The 13915-nt window shown below is 42.8% G+C and overlaps 1 long non-coding RNA gene across 2 annotated transcripts in view; it reads right to left on the minus strand.

The window, feature by feature from the left end:
- The window catches only part of LOC106603614 (uncharacterized), a 43744-nt gene that overhangs the window by 13120 nt on the left and 16709 nt on the right, over positions 1 to 13915 (minus strand). For both annotated transcript variants that reach the window (XR_006769645.2, XR_014392163.1), the window contains one exon: positions 8625 to 8706. This is a non-coding gene — a long non-coding RNA (uncharacterized LOC106603614). The remainder of the gene's footprint in view (positions 1 to 8624; positions 8707 to 13915) is intronic.

The following is a 13915-nucleotide window of genomic DNA, read 5'->3' on the forward strand; positions in this document are numbered from 1 at the left end:
TATTTTCTCTGCATGAAAGAAGATAGTCCCAATTTAACACCCTGTGCTTGCTCCCTACTAGGCATTGCCCAGGCGTAGCTCATAGAAGGGCTTACACCCAGGTGGTGCAACACGTATCATTTTTAGGTCGGGCATAGAGAAATTTAATGTTGAGCTAAATGTAAAAAAATAAATACAAATCATTTCAGAGTTTTTAAAAGGAACAGAAAGGAACGATATGAACCAGTACTTTTTGGCGTTCGAAACAGTTCAGATCTTTATTTTGCTGGTCGGAACAATGGAACGGAACAAAAAAATATATAGAATAATGGTTCTGTTCATAACTAAACAATTGGAAAATAATTTTGGTTCCAACCACTGGACTCTATGCCATTAAAGGTCTTTGGTTTCAGGCCAGGCCCTGAATCGTCAACATGCTGCAGGGGGCTGAGTGGCTCCCCGATCTCCTTCAGAGCCCAGAGGTCAATCAGATCAATGCTGCCATGTGACCTCCCCTCCTTGACCCTTGAAGCACCTCACTTCACTAGCCCATATCTCTGGCATCAAGGCCCAGCCACACCACACAAGGAGCTCCGCCTGGTACAGTACTTGGACCCCAGAGATACTAACATGCAGTTTGGAACACTGAACTGTTCGGAACTGACATCTACTTAAAAAATCCATCAAACCTTCAAAACATATATGCAAAATATTGAAAACACACAAGCAATACTGCTCATTCAGTCCGTAATTATGGGGTTTGTATGTTTACAGATGTACTGTACTTCTATCTGCAGACAGACTGCCAGGGGAGACAGGCTCCATGCTCTCAGTCAGCCTCTCAGTGGCTGTGACCCTCAGCTAGCAGGGGCCTCCTTTGAAGCCCCTGGGCCACAGCCGCGGGAAGTAGTTTTGGGGTGGGGGGTGCTGCAGAAAAAAATATATATTGGTCTGCTAATACAGGACTAGGAAAGGCCCAGAGCACTACTTTTGTGTTTTTTTTAAAAACTAAATGTATTTGAGTGTTTACCAGCATTTGTAACTTGAGTCTGATAATTATCTGTACAAAACAGTTAATCTGATAATACTTGTGGAATATATAAATACTTGCTTGAACTGTGTTTCTTGAAATACTTTGCAAATACAACTTCTTTCTATGTGAAAACCAAAATGGTCTATTCATTCCTTTTTAGTAGACACTTATCTAGAATAACTTTTTGCATACATTTTCAGACTTTTTTGTACTGGTCCCCCATGGGAATCAAACCCACCACCCTAGCATTGCAAGCACCATGCTCTACCAACTGAGCCACATCATCACAAATCACTTGATGTCTCAATGTACTCAATTACTGTATTGGTCATTGTTTTTCTTCATGGTGATGTTAAGTCTACAGGTACAAACCTAGATAACCAGCCTATGTACAATACAGTAATGTACATTTACATTAAGTGGTTTGTCAGAATGGTAAATTAATACTGCACAAAAAGTGGTTGTTTTCAATGTTATTTGATCAAGAAATATATTTAATTTGAAGTGGATGTTTTGTGTCTTTGCCCATAACTTTGCACCTTTTGATGTAAATATTTGAGGACAGGGTTAAGTTCTTTCTGGATTCCATTAGAATGACAATTTCAGAGAAAGGGACAGGGCAACAACTCTTACAATTCCAACTATTGAATCCTGCAAAATACAGTTTTAAATTATACAACTACCTTTTTTACCTGCGCTACAGACGTCTATATAGGTCCGCCAATACTAGTACAGGCCCAGTGCGCTACTTTTGTGCAAAGAGTAGCACCCTCAGCACCCTTACTTCCAGTGGGTATGCCCAGGGCATCAAGATCTAAGTTGTCTTTCATTGCAGGAAAATTGATAGGTCAGGTGTCTGACTGCGGTGGCCTGTTGTTAGCCCTGTGACAGACAATCTTATCTGCCTTGCTTTAATCTGGACCATGACATCTCCAGCCAACCAATCCTGTCCTGTCTGCCTCTTGTCTTCACCCTGCAGCCCTGATGCCTTGCCTTTTCTCAGTCCCCTGCTGGCTGAGGAGATCTTCGGAATATAATTACAACAACTGCAATTCCCATTCAAGTCAGATATCTGACAATGAATGAATGATAGAGAACCATGGAGCATATTTACATTGGTTTCTATTAAACTAAGTGAATTGTCTGATCACATTAAAAGCTTGTCTGAAACTCCTCATAAAAAGCCCTCAACTTTATCCCCTGTTCCCTAACACAATGTGAAACTGATCGACTGAAGCAATTGAGCCTTACATTTGCATAAGTGAGAACTGGCCTCTTAACTGTTTTTCACAAAAGGCTCTAAAGAAAACCTGTTTTGAAAAACTTTGAAATGTTCGGTCTCACACTAAGCCTGGAAAATGATACTACTGTGACTGGAAGTCCTTGAGAAATGTCTTTTGGATTTATCTTTTCAGACCAAAACTCATAGCGTGGCTCCAAGCTGTCTAATCTCTTTCTCTATGACTGTCAAAGTAAAGACTGTTTTATGAAACCCACTCATGTCACTTTTAAACTGTTGGTCATAGATCACAATCAATCACCAATAATGGAGAGTATATAGTTGCGTAAAAATGCAATAAAATGTCCTGTTGAACCATTTCTGCCCTTAATGTCTGAGCATATCATGTTTGTGGCTTGTCATTACTGTCCCCTAACAAGTAGGCATTCATCCAACCACTTGACCTCAAGGAGAAACTGCTTTGTTCTCACTCAACATCAACCCAGATCCTACCCTGCCATTGGGCCCCATGGGTTCCGCCAGCCAGATCCTGCCCTGCCATTGGGCCCCATGGGCTCCGCCAGCCAGATCCTGCCCTGCCATTGTGCCCCCCCCCCCATGTTAAAGAATCTGTTAATAATTTACAGGACGCACAAAAGTAAATCACCAAAGCAAGAATCCAAAGCCATGAAACCGTGGCACTCCAGTTCTTTGGTGGAGCAGATATGGGCATTTGATTTCTATTGAGCTTTATAAGGCTCATTACATTTATTAATACAAAAAATGGGTATTTGATGTCGAAGTGTGGATCATGTAATCTCACACAACACAGGACAGCTCTGATCGATAAAAGGGTAAAATTCAAACGTTTATAGTCCACCGTTCACTTGTGTTGGCCAACCATTTCACACGCACACAATAACCAGGCCTCAATACTGGGCTCTTCTTACATGACCTGTTGGACATACTGCAGCCCATTGAGCCAAGTGGGGAAGAAGTAACTATGATGAAATATATATATATATATATATATATATATATATATATATATATATATATATATACACACATATATATATATATATATACATACACACACACACACACACACACACATATATATATTCCATTAGAATGACAATTTCAGAGAAAGGGACAGGGCAGCAACTCTTACAATTCCAACTATTGAATCCTGCAAAATACAGCTTTAAATTATACAACTACCTTTTATATATATATACAGTGTGGGAAAAAAGTATTTGATCCCCTGCTGATTTTGTATGTTTGCCCACTGACAAAGAAATGATCAGTCTATAATTTTAATGTTAGGTTTATATGAACAGAATAACAACAAAAATATCGAGAAAAAGGCATGTCAAAAATGTTATAAATTGATTTGCATTTTAATGAGGGAAATAAGTATTTGACCCCCTCTCAATCAGAAAGATTTCTGGCTCCCAGTTGTCTTTTATACAGGAAACGAGCTGAGATTAGGAGCAAAGGGAGTGCTCCTAACCGCAGCTTGTGACCTGTATAAAAGACACCTGTCCACAGAAGCAATCAATCAATCAGATTCCAAACTCTCCACCATGGCAAAGACCAAAGAGCTCTCCAAGGATGTCAGGGACAAGATTGTAGACCTACACAAGGCTGGAATGGGCTACAAGACCATCACCAAGCAGCTTGGTGAGAAGGTGACAACATTTGGTGCGATTATTCGCAAATGGAAGAAACACAAAAGAACTGTCAGTCTCCCTCGGCCTGGGGCTCCATGCAAGATCTCACCACGTGGAGTTGCAATGATCATGAGAATGGTGAGGAATCAGCCCAGAACTACACGGGAGGATCTTGTCAATGATCTCAAGGCAGCTGGGACCATAGTCACCAAGAAAACAATTGGTAACACACTACGCCGTGAAGGACTGAAATCCTGCAGCACCCGCAAGGTCCCCGTGCTCAAGAAAGCACATATACATGCCCGTCTGAAGTTTGCCAATGAACATCTGAATGATTCAGAGGACAACTGGTGAAAGTGTTGTGGTCAGATGAGACCAAAATGGAGCTCTTTGGCATCAACTCAACTCGCCGTGTTTGGAGGAGGAGGAGTGCTGCCTATGACCCCAAAAACACCATCTCCACCGTCAAACATGGAGGTGGAAACATTATGCTTTGGGGGTGTTTTTCTGCTAAGGGGACAGGACAACTTCACCGCATCATTTGACGGGGCCATGTACTGTCAAATCTTGGGTGAGAACCTCCTTCCCTCAACCAGGGCATTGAAAATGGGTCGTCAATGGGTATTCCAGCATGACAATGACCCAAAACACACGGCCAAGGCAACATAGGAGTGGCTCAAGAAGAAGCACATTAAGGTCCTGGAGTGGCCTAGCCAGTCTCCAGACCTTAATCCCATAGAAAATCTGTGGAGGGAGCTGAAGGTTTGAGTTGCCAAACGTCAGCCTCGAAACCTTAATGACTTGGAGAAGATCTGCAAAGAGGAGTGGGACAAAATCCCTCCTGAGATGTGTGCAAACCTGGTGGCCAACTACAAGAAACATCTGACCTCTGTGATTGCCAACAAGGGTTTTGCCACCAAGTACTAAGTCATGTTTTGCAGAAAAATGCAAATGAATTTATAACATTTTTGACATGCGTTTTTCTGGATTATTTTGTTGTTATTCTGCCTCGCACTGTTCAAATAAACCTACCATTCAAATTATAGACTGATCATTTCTTTGTAAGTGGGCAAACGTACAAAATCAGCAGGGGATCAAATACTTTCCCCCCCCCACTGTACATATTTACATACAGGATTGACCACAAGTTCTCAATGGGATAAAGGTCTGGGGAGTTTCCTGGCTATGGACCCAAAATATCGATGTTTTGTTCCCCGAGCCACTTAGTTATCAATTTTGCCTTATGGCAAGGTGCTCCATCATGCTGGAAAAGGCATTGTTCTTCACCAAACTGTTCCTGGATGGTTGGGAGAAGTTTCTCTCTGAGGATGTTTTGGTACCATTCTTTATTCATGGTTGTGTTCTTAGGCAGAATTGTGAGTGAGCCCACTCCCTTGGCTGAGAAGCAACCCCACACATGAATGGTCTCAGGATGCTTTACTGTTGGCATGACACAGGACTGATGGTAGCGCTCACCTTGTCTTCTCCGGACAAGCTTTTTCCCGGATGCCCCAAACAATCGGAAAGGAATTCATCAGAGAAAATGACTTTACCCCAGTCCTCAGCAGTCCATCCCTGTACCTTTTGCAGAATATCAGTCTGTCCCTGATGTTTTTCATGGAGAGAAGTGGCTTCTTTGCTGCCCTTCTTGACACCAGGCCATCCTCCAAAAGTCTTCACCTCACTGTGTGTGCAGATGCACTCACACCTGCCTGCTGCCATTCCTGAGCAAGCTCTGTACTGGTGGTGCCCCGATCCCGCAGCTGAATCAACTTTAGGAGACGGTCCTGGCGCTTGCTGGACTTTCTTGGGCGCCCTGAAGCCTTCTTCACAACAATTGAACCGCTCTCCTTGAAGTTCTTGATGATCCGATAAATGGTTGATTTAGGTGCAATCTTACTGGCAGCAATATCCTTGTCTGTGAAGCCCTTTTTGTGCAAAGCAATGATGACGGCACGTGTTTCCTTGCAGGTAACCATGTTTGACAGAGGAAGAACAATGATTCCAAGCACCACCCTCCTTTTGAAGCTTCCAGTGTGTTATTCGAACTCAATCAGTATGACAGAGTGATCTCCAGCCTTGTCCTCATCAACACTCACACCTGTGTTAACGAAAGAATCACTGACATGATGTCAGCTGGTCCTTTTGTGGCAGGGCTGAAATGCAGTGGAAATGTTTTTTGGGGATTCAGTTAATTCATCTGATCACTCTTCATAACATTCTGGAGTATATGCAAATTGCCATCATACAAACTGAGGCAGCAGACATTGTGAAAATTAATATTTGTGTCATTCTCAAAACTTTTGGCTACAACTGTATATATGTATACATATACACACTGTATATATACTGAATATACAAAACATTCTCTCAAGGCTTAAAATTAATTCTTTAACCTGTCTCCTCCCCTTCATCTACACTGATTGAATTAGATTTAACAAGTGACATCAATAAGGGATCATAGCTTCCACCTGGATTCACCTGGTCAGTCTATGTCATTGAAAGAGCAGGTCTTCCTAATGCTTTGTACACTCGGTGTATATATTGAAAGAAATACATGTACAGTAAGAGTACGTCCTTTTTAGAAAGTCGAGCGATTCTTTCTGTATAAAATCCTTCTTGAAAATCTGTATAATCTTTTCTGGTCTCCTCCATATGGTGCAACGGGTCTGTGCAGCAATGTGGCTAATAGCAAGATCCTTATCATTTAGTCAACAGAACTGTCTCTCCATTACCTGTCTCAGAGACCAACAGCAGCCCACACTCAGCTAATGGCCAGAAGAACCAGCTACTGTATTACCTGTCTACACAACATGCCATCCACTCCTGAGAGCCATTTATCTGACCAGCTTTACCACTGATGCATAACACAATATGGCCAGTAGAAGCATGGCTCGGTGGCACATTCAAACATATTGCTCATAGGAACTGTGGTGAATAACAAAGCAATACATTATATTATATTCCTTGTTTTTAATCATAAAACACAAAAATGTTGTGTGCTGTGTTTCATATTTACAGTGTGGTCCAACTCTTTTTATCATGTAGTATTTTCCTTGTGTGGAGTGCATTACCATTATTTGATAAGACATTTTCCCAGGGCAACATTTATTTGATATTGTGCAATACATTTTTTAACCGTGAACAAAATTTACAGTGAAGCCATTTTGTATTTGTTCATTGCACATTAGCCTTCCATCAACTAATCTAAGGGACTCATAAAGTAATTCCCATATTGCCATTTGAACTCCGATGAATGGTTATTTAAAAGTCTTGTCACGAAATGTCAAAAGTAAGTGTAAACATTCACATACATTTAACACCACATTAAGATCCTATCACATCTCGCTGGCACCTACTTATGAAACACAGTCTTCACTTATGTAATCTGTTCCACACAGGGTTACTGTAGCTTCGTCATTATTTTCCTTGTCTGTGAAAACCCAGGGAATGAGGTGCTTGTTCCTGTACTGATTGTTTTACAATGATAAGATGATAAACTTGAGGACTCTTGAGGGATTTTTCACCAGGCCCGGTTGTGCCAGCAAGGTGACACACAAGGAGGGGACTGAACAGCTACCACCCTCTGCCTCCCACCTCTACACATCAGCATCACCCATCCACACACACTCCTGTCCTTTTAGTTGTGTATGAGTCAACCACATAGTCAGTCCAAATGGACGTCAGCTAAATGATTGTTCTATACGGCCTCTGCTTTGGACTAGGATGTGGAGGGGTTGTAGCAACAGGGTTGGCAGGCTGTGGACTAAAATAAAGCTATACTGTCTCCACTGAACTCTGGCAAAAACCAGCCCATTTTATTCTGAGCGCAGTATAAATATTTTGACTAGGCAATTCACAGGCATTCTCCTCTTACGGTTATTAAAACTCTAATCGCCTTCAACAAATAATTTGGGTTTAAGTATGAATGAGGACTTGCTCAGGGTGAAACAGAAAGGATGGAGCACGTTTTTTTTCTTCTGTTGCCGATGCAGAATGTGGTGGGGTGAGCTCGAGCGGGATTGAAACGGAGGCTGATTTAAAAAAATAAACTGACCTCATATTTTACATGAGCTGGCCAAGTACAGGGCTTGAAATGATGGCCTCAATAGAATCAACAAATACGTACAGTGGTTAATTTGCACCTACTGTACAGTCTATGAATTCGCAGTTTTCAGAGAAGATACCAATATACGGGTGTTAATGAGCATGCAGAACACCAAGTCTAGGTCCAAAAGGCTCCTTAACAGCTTCTACCCCCAAGATATAAGACTGCTGAACAATTAATCAAATGGCCACCCGGACTATTTACATTGACCCCTACCCTACCTACATACCCCTACCTACATGTACAAATTACCTCGACTAACCTGTACCCCCGCACATTGACTCGGTACCGGTACCCCCTGTATATAGCCTCGTTATTGTTATGTAATTTTATTGTTACTTTTAATAAAAAAAATTTTACTTTAGTTTATTTTGTAAATATTTTCTTAACTCTATTTCTTGAACTGCATTGTTGGTTAAGGGCCTGTCAGTAAGTATTTCACAGTAAGGTCTATCGTTGCATTCGGCGCATGTGACAAATCAAATTTGATTTGGTAATGATAATGCTGATGTTGATTATGATTATGATGAGGAGGACGGGGAGCGCTGAGAAAGTTGAATGAAAGTCAGTGGATCATTTTGACAAATATAACACAAAAATAATGTAAACCTGTTCATAGTGATGTTCTTTGGGCCTTTGGTGCCTGAGGGTCTCTTGGCCTTTTGATGCACCACACACCTTCTCTGTGAGCCTGGTGGGTTGGTGGGAGAAACAAGAACAGGGAGGGGGGGAAGAAAATAAATCAGTACAACAGCCCTCATACACAAGACGATCCTTCACGATTTATATCAAATATGTGGTTTGATATGCTTGTTTTAATTTATTCCCAGCACTGGACTCAGAAATATGAAATTATAGGCCTAGCACTTTCTCGGTCAGCCCTTGATGAACAAAATTACATTTTGTGAACATCTTATTACTGTGCTGTTTGAGTAAGTTTTAAAATATCTTCATAGCGGTCACATAGATTTGCAGAGGTAGCTGACGCAAGCTTGACAGTTGTGGAGGTCTGGAAATTGTTGTTGTTTATTTATATAAGCTATAAGCAGGTTCATGGTCATTACAACTGTAAAAAAGAAATGACATTTACATTCAGAGTCTGAAGCGTCATTTTCCGCTACCAAGCCTCTGAACTCACAGTCACAGCGTATTCCCGTCAGGGGTCTAGCGGGTCTATCTGTCCCTTTTTTCATGGTTATTTATGGGGCTGCTGAACTGCATGTAGGGTAATTAATAATGGTTTAATTCATCCCAGGCCAAGTGTACACAGACTTCACTAAATGAGAGGACAGCTCGACTCAGCCCAGAAAATCCCACATGATTTAAACCTAAACCTGCTTAATCCCCCTGGACACACACAGCTGAGGCCTTCTACGGAACAGAGACATTCACTGAATCAGTAATAAAACAAAAACACCTGGCTATAATTCTGACACATGAAACATTGTATCTATATTGTCCTTTTCACATGGAAACAGGACGCCAAGACACCCATTCTATCTTAGTAGAACAGTGGATGGGACATACGGTGTCTATAAAATAAGCGTCATCTCTTCCAATCGTTTCCAGGGCCTGTGAGGAGTCTTGGGGAGAAAAGCCTGATCGCTTCAATAGAGCATGAGCAGTGGGCATAAACGTTGGCTAAAAGGTGATCTGGAGGAAAACAATGGCTTGGGGAGGAAAGCCCTCTGTTCTTTTCTTTCTTGCTCTCTCTCTCTCTCTCTCTCTCTCTCTCTCTCTCTCTCTCGCTCTCTCTCTCTCTCTCGCTCTGTCTCTCTCTCCTGTTCTCTCTCTCTCTCTCTCTCTCTCTGGCAGGCAGCTCTGCTCTATATCAACTCCTCCAGAAGGTCAGCTCCAGACAGGAGTGTGACCACTTCTCTTTCTCGTTGTTGCATGGCCTGCCTGCGAATGAACGGCATGTCAGGTGTTAGCTGATACCTCTTTCTGCTGAAGAGCAAAGGGAGATGGTCAAAAAAGAATACGGAAAACGGTCCCATATTAAAAGCAGGGATGCATTAGGCTGGAAAACGTCTTGTTCTGAGTGGGGCTAAAGGTGAACGTTTTACAGACTGCAAAAAGTGTTGCTCTTTTTTCTCTCTCTAAAGTGTGCTGCTCGAGTGGCTCAGGTAACTAATAACACCACAGTTTGAATATAACTCGGAGGGGTGGGGGCTGCTCTGAGCTGGGGGACAGGACCCATGGGGGACATATAGCTCTCCTCACAGTCACTCCCTATAGGCCACCTGGGAGACACATCACGGAGACAGCACTTCCTCTCCTGGAGAGCCAAACAGCCCCGTGACCAGACAAGCATGCCTTTCATTTCATCTGACCTACTTTGGTCTGTCTGGCAGAGGCATGGCAGGAATGGTTGCTTATTTTTTAGGATTCTGTGAATGGAATTATACATGAAATACTATTGTGATTAACTACTGATTAAGAAATTAGTTCTATGAAAACTTTTGTCTGTTTCTTTTCTCCAATATATCAGAAGAAAATAGTCTGCCTCAGATGAGAGGAATCCTGAGAGAATGTTATTTTACTCAGTTCTTCTGCTGACGAAGATGGAACTTTGCGTTATTCTGCTTGGGTGGCTCTTTGGCTGAGGCTCAGCCTCGCTCAGCAGATATGATGATTTGTTAGCTGTGTGTGATGATTTTTACCACTTTTTGTCTCCCATTTCCATCAAATTCGAAAATTATATTTTCTGATTCAAAACACCATGTTCAGCTGCCCACCACTTCCAGATCTTTACAACATGACTTGGTGGTAGAATGGAATGATAGAAGAGACTTTTCCAATCTGACCAATCAATTCAAACAATCCTCTTGAATACGACAGTTAATTCTATAGATGAAGATATTGAGGAATCATTTTGCTGAAACATTGAATTAAAGAAAAGAAGAAACATCACATTCCTGATATTTATCCAGAGTTTAAAAGAACTGTATAAAGGTTAGGGATGATTTTCCACAAATAATAAAACATAGATAAGCAAACTACAAGCCAATGTGAAGGTATTCTCGGTGGCGTTATTTTGTGTTTTGGTGGATGAAATCTAGTTGCATGTTTGATATTCTACATAATGCACACTAGATACTGTATGTTGTCTTTAATAAAGCAGTTAGCTAAGAAATAAAGCATTGATTGAGAAACAACTTCTCAGCACGTACAGTACCTCCCTTCATTTCAATGACAAATGATTGCTTTATCACTGACCATCGTTCCCTTCACCACAGCCATACTATGAACTGTGCCAGTTGTCACTATGATAAGCTCACAGAACTGTTGAGAGCCATGCAGTTGAGCTCCGGGCTTTAATCTCCTCATGTAAACATGATCTGTGCGTGTATGTGCCTAGGGTTGACTCTATACCTAACTTAGTAAATACCATTGGGCACGTAGTAGGGTTTATATGCAGGGCACACCCTGGCTCGTACCTGTGTGCGTGTGTGTGGACCTGTCCAACAGAACACCCTCAGCACATAAAGCCTCCAGGTCAGAGAGGCTGGTTTATTTGTATTTACTACAGGGCTGGCAGGTGGGAGAAAGTTGTGGCAACATTTCTCACCAACAGACAGAATAACCAAGGGTGTGCTGCTTTGATTAAAGGTTATTAGTTACTCTGCCTTCCCACAGACTAGCCACACACACACACACACACACACACACACACACACACACACACACACACACACACACACACACACACACACACACACACACACACACACGGGGCTTTACAAGTGTCATCCAGAGCTCTGATGAAATAAAGACACAAAGCCTTTTCCACTTCGCCCATAACACCAGAGGCCCGTCTCGTCTTTCCAGCAGCCCCACTAGCTAAGCCCCTCGACGGGTCTCGTAAAGCTGCCCTGCCCTGCGCTGTGGAGAGGGCATCCAAATAAAATAGAATCAAATCAAATCACATGCACCGAATTCAACAGGTGTAGACCTTATCGTGAAATGCTTACTTATAAGCCCTTAACCAACAATGCAGTTGAAGAAATAGAGTTAAGAAAATATTTACAAAATAAACTAAAATAAAAACGTAATAAAAAGTAACACAATAAAATAACAATAACGAGGCTATATACATAGAGTACCGGTACTGAGTCAATGTGCAGGGGTACAGGTTAGTGGAGGTAATATGTACATCTAGGTAGGGTAAAGTGACTAGGCATGGATAATAAACAGTGAGTAGCAGCAGTATAAAAGCTAAGGGAGGAGTGGGGGGATGTCAATGTATATAGTCTGTGTGGCCATTTGATTAATTGTTCAGCAGTCTTATGAGTTGGGGGTAGAAGCTGTTAAGGAACCTTTTGGACTTGCTGTGCGGTAGCAGAGAGAACAGTCAATGACTAGGGTGACAGGAGTCTTTGACAACTTTTTGGGCCTTCCTCTGACACCGCCTAGTATATAGGTCCTGGATGGCAGGAAGTGATACAGCCCAGTGATGCACTACCCTCTGTAGCGCCTTACGGTCGGATGCCGAGCAGTTGCCATACCAGGCAGTGATGCAATCGGTCAGGATGCTCTTGATGGTACAGCTGTACAACTTTTTGAGGACCTGGGGACCCATGCCAAATCTTTTCAGTCTCCTGAGGGGGAAAAAGCGTTGTCGTGCCTTCTGCACGACTGTCTTGGTGTGTTTGGACCATGATAGTTTGTTGGTGATGTGGACACCAAGGAACTTGAAACTCTCGACCCGCTCCTCTATAGCCCTGTCGATGTGAATGGGGGCGTGTTCGGCCCTCGTTTTCCTGTAGTCTATGATCATCTCCTTTGTCTTGCTCACATTGAGGGAGAAGTTGTTGTCCTGGCACCCCACTGCCAGGTCTCTGACCTCCCCATAGACTGTCTCATCGTTGTTGGTGATCAGGGCTACCACTGTTGTGTCATCAGCAAACTTAATGATGGTGTTGGAGTCGTGCTAGGCCACGCAGTTGTGGGTGAACAGGGAGTACAGGAGGGGACTAAGCACGCAGGTGCATCCTGTTTCCATTGATCATCCTTGAGATGTTTTTACAACTTGACTGGAGTCCACCTGTGGTAAATGAAATTGATTGGACATGATTTGGAAAGGCACACACACGTCTATGTAAGGTCCCATAGCTGACAGTGCATGTCAGAGAAAAAAAACAAGCCATGAGGTCAAAGGAATCATCCGTAGAGCTCAGAGACAGGATTGTGTCGAGGTACAGATCTGGGGAAGGGTACCAAAATAGCTCTGCAGCATTGAAGGTCCCCGAGAACACAGTGGCCTCCATCATTCTTCAAAGGAAGAAGTTTGGAACCACCAAAACTCTTCCGAGACCTGACCGCCCGGCCAAACTGAGCAATCGAGGGAGAAGGGCCTTTGTCACCTCTTTGACCAAGAACCCGATGGTCACTCTGACAGAGCTCCAGAGTTCCTCTGTGAAGATGGGAGAACCTTCCAAAAGGACAACCATCTATGCAGCACTTCACCAATCAGGCCTTTATGGTAGAGTGGCCATAAAAGCCTCATGACAGCCTGATTGGAGTTTGCCGAAAGGCACCTAAAGGTTTCTCAGACCATGACAAACAAGATTCCCTGGTCTGATGAAACCAAGATTGAACTCTTTGGCCTGAATGCCAAGCGTCACATCTGGAGGAAACCTGGCACCATCCCTACAGTGAAGCATGGTGGTGGCAGCATCATGCTGTTTTTAAGAGGCAGGGACTCGGAGACTAGTCAGGATCGAGGGAAAAATGAACAGAGCAAGGTACAGAGAGATCCTTGATGAAAACCTGCTCCAGAGTGCTCAGGACCTCAGACTGGGCTGAAGGTTCACCTTCCAACAGGACAACAACCCTAATCACACAGCCAAGACAATGCAGGAGTGGCTTCGGAACAAGTTTCTGAATGTCCTTGAGTG

The sequence above is a fragment of the Salmo salar genome, chromosome 04, assembly GCF_965601325.2.
Source record: "Salmo salar chromosome 04, fSalSal1, whole genome shotgun sequence".
Classification (NCBI taxonomy): Eukaryota; Metazoa; Chordata; class Actinopteri; order Salmoniformes; family Salmonidae; genus Salmo; species Salmo salar.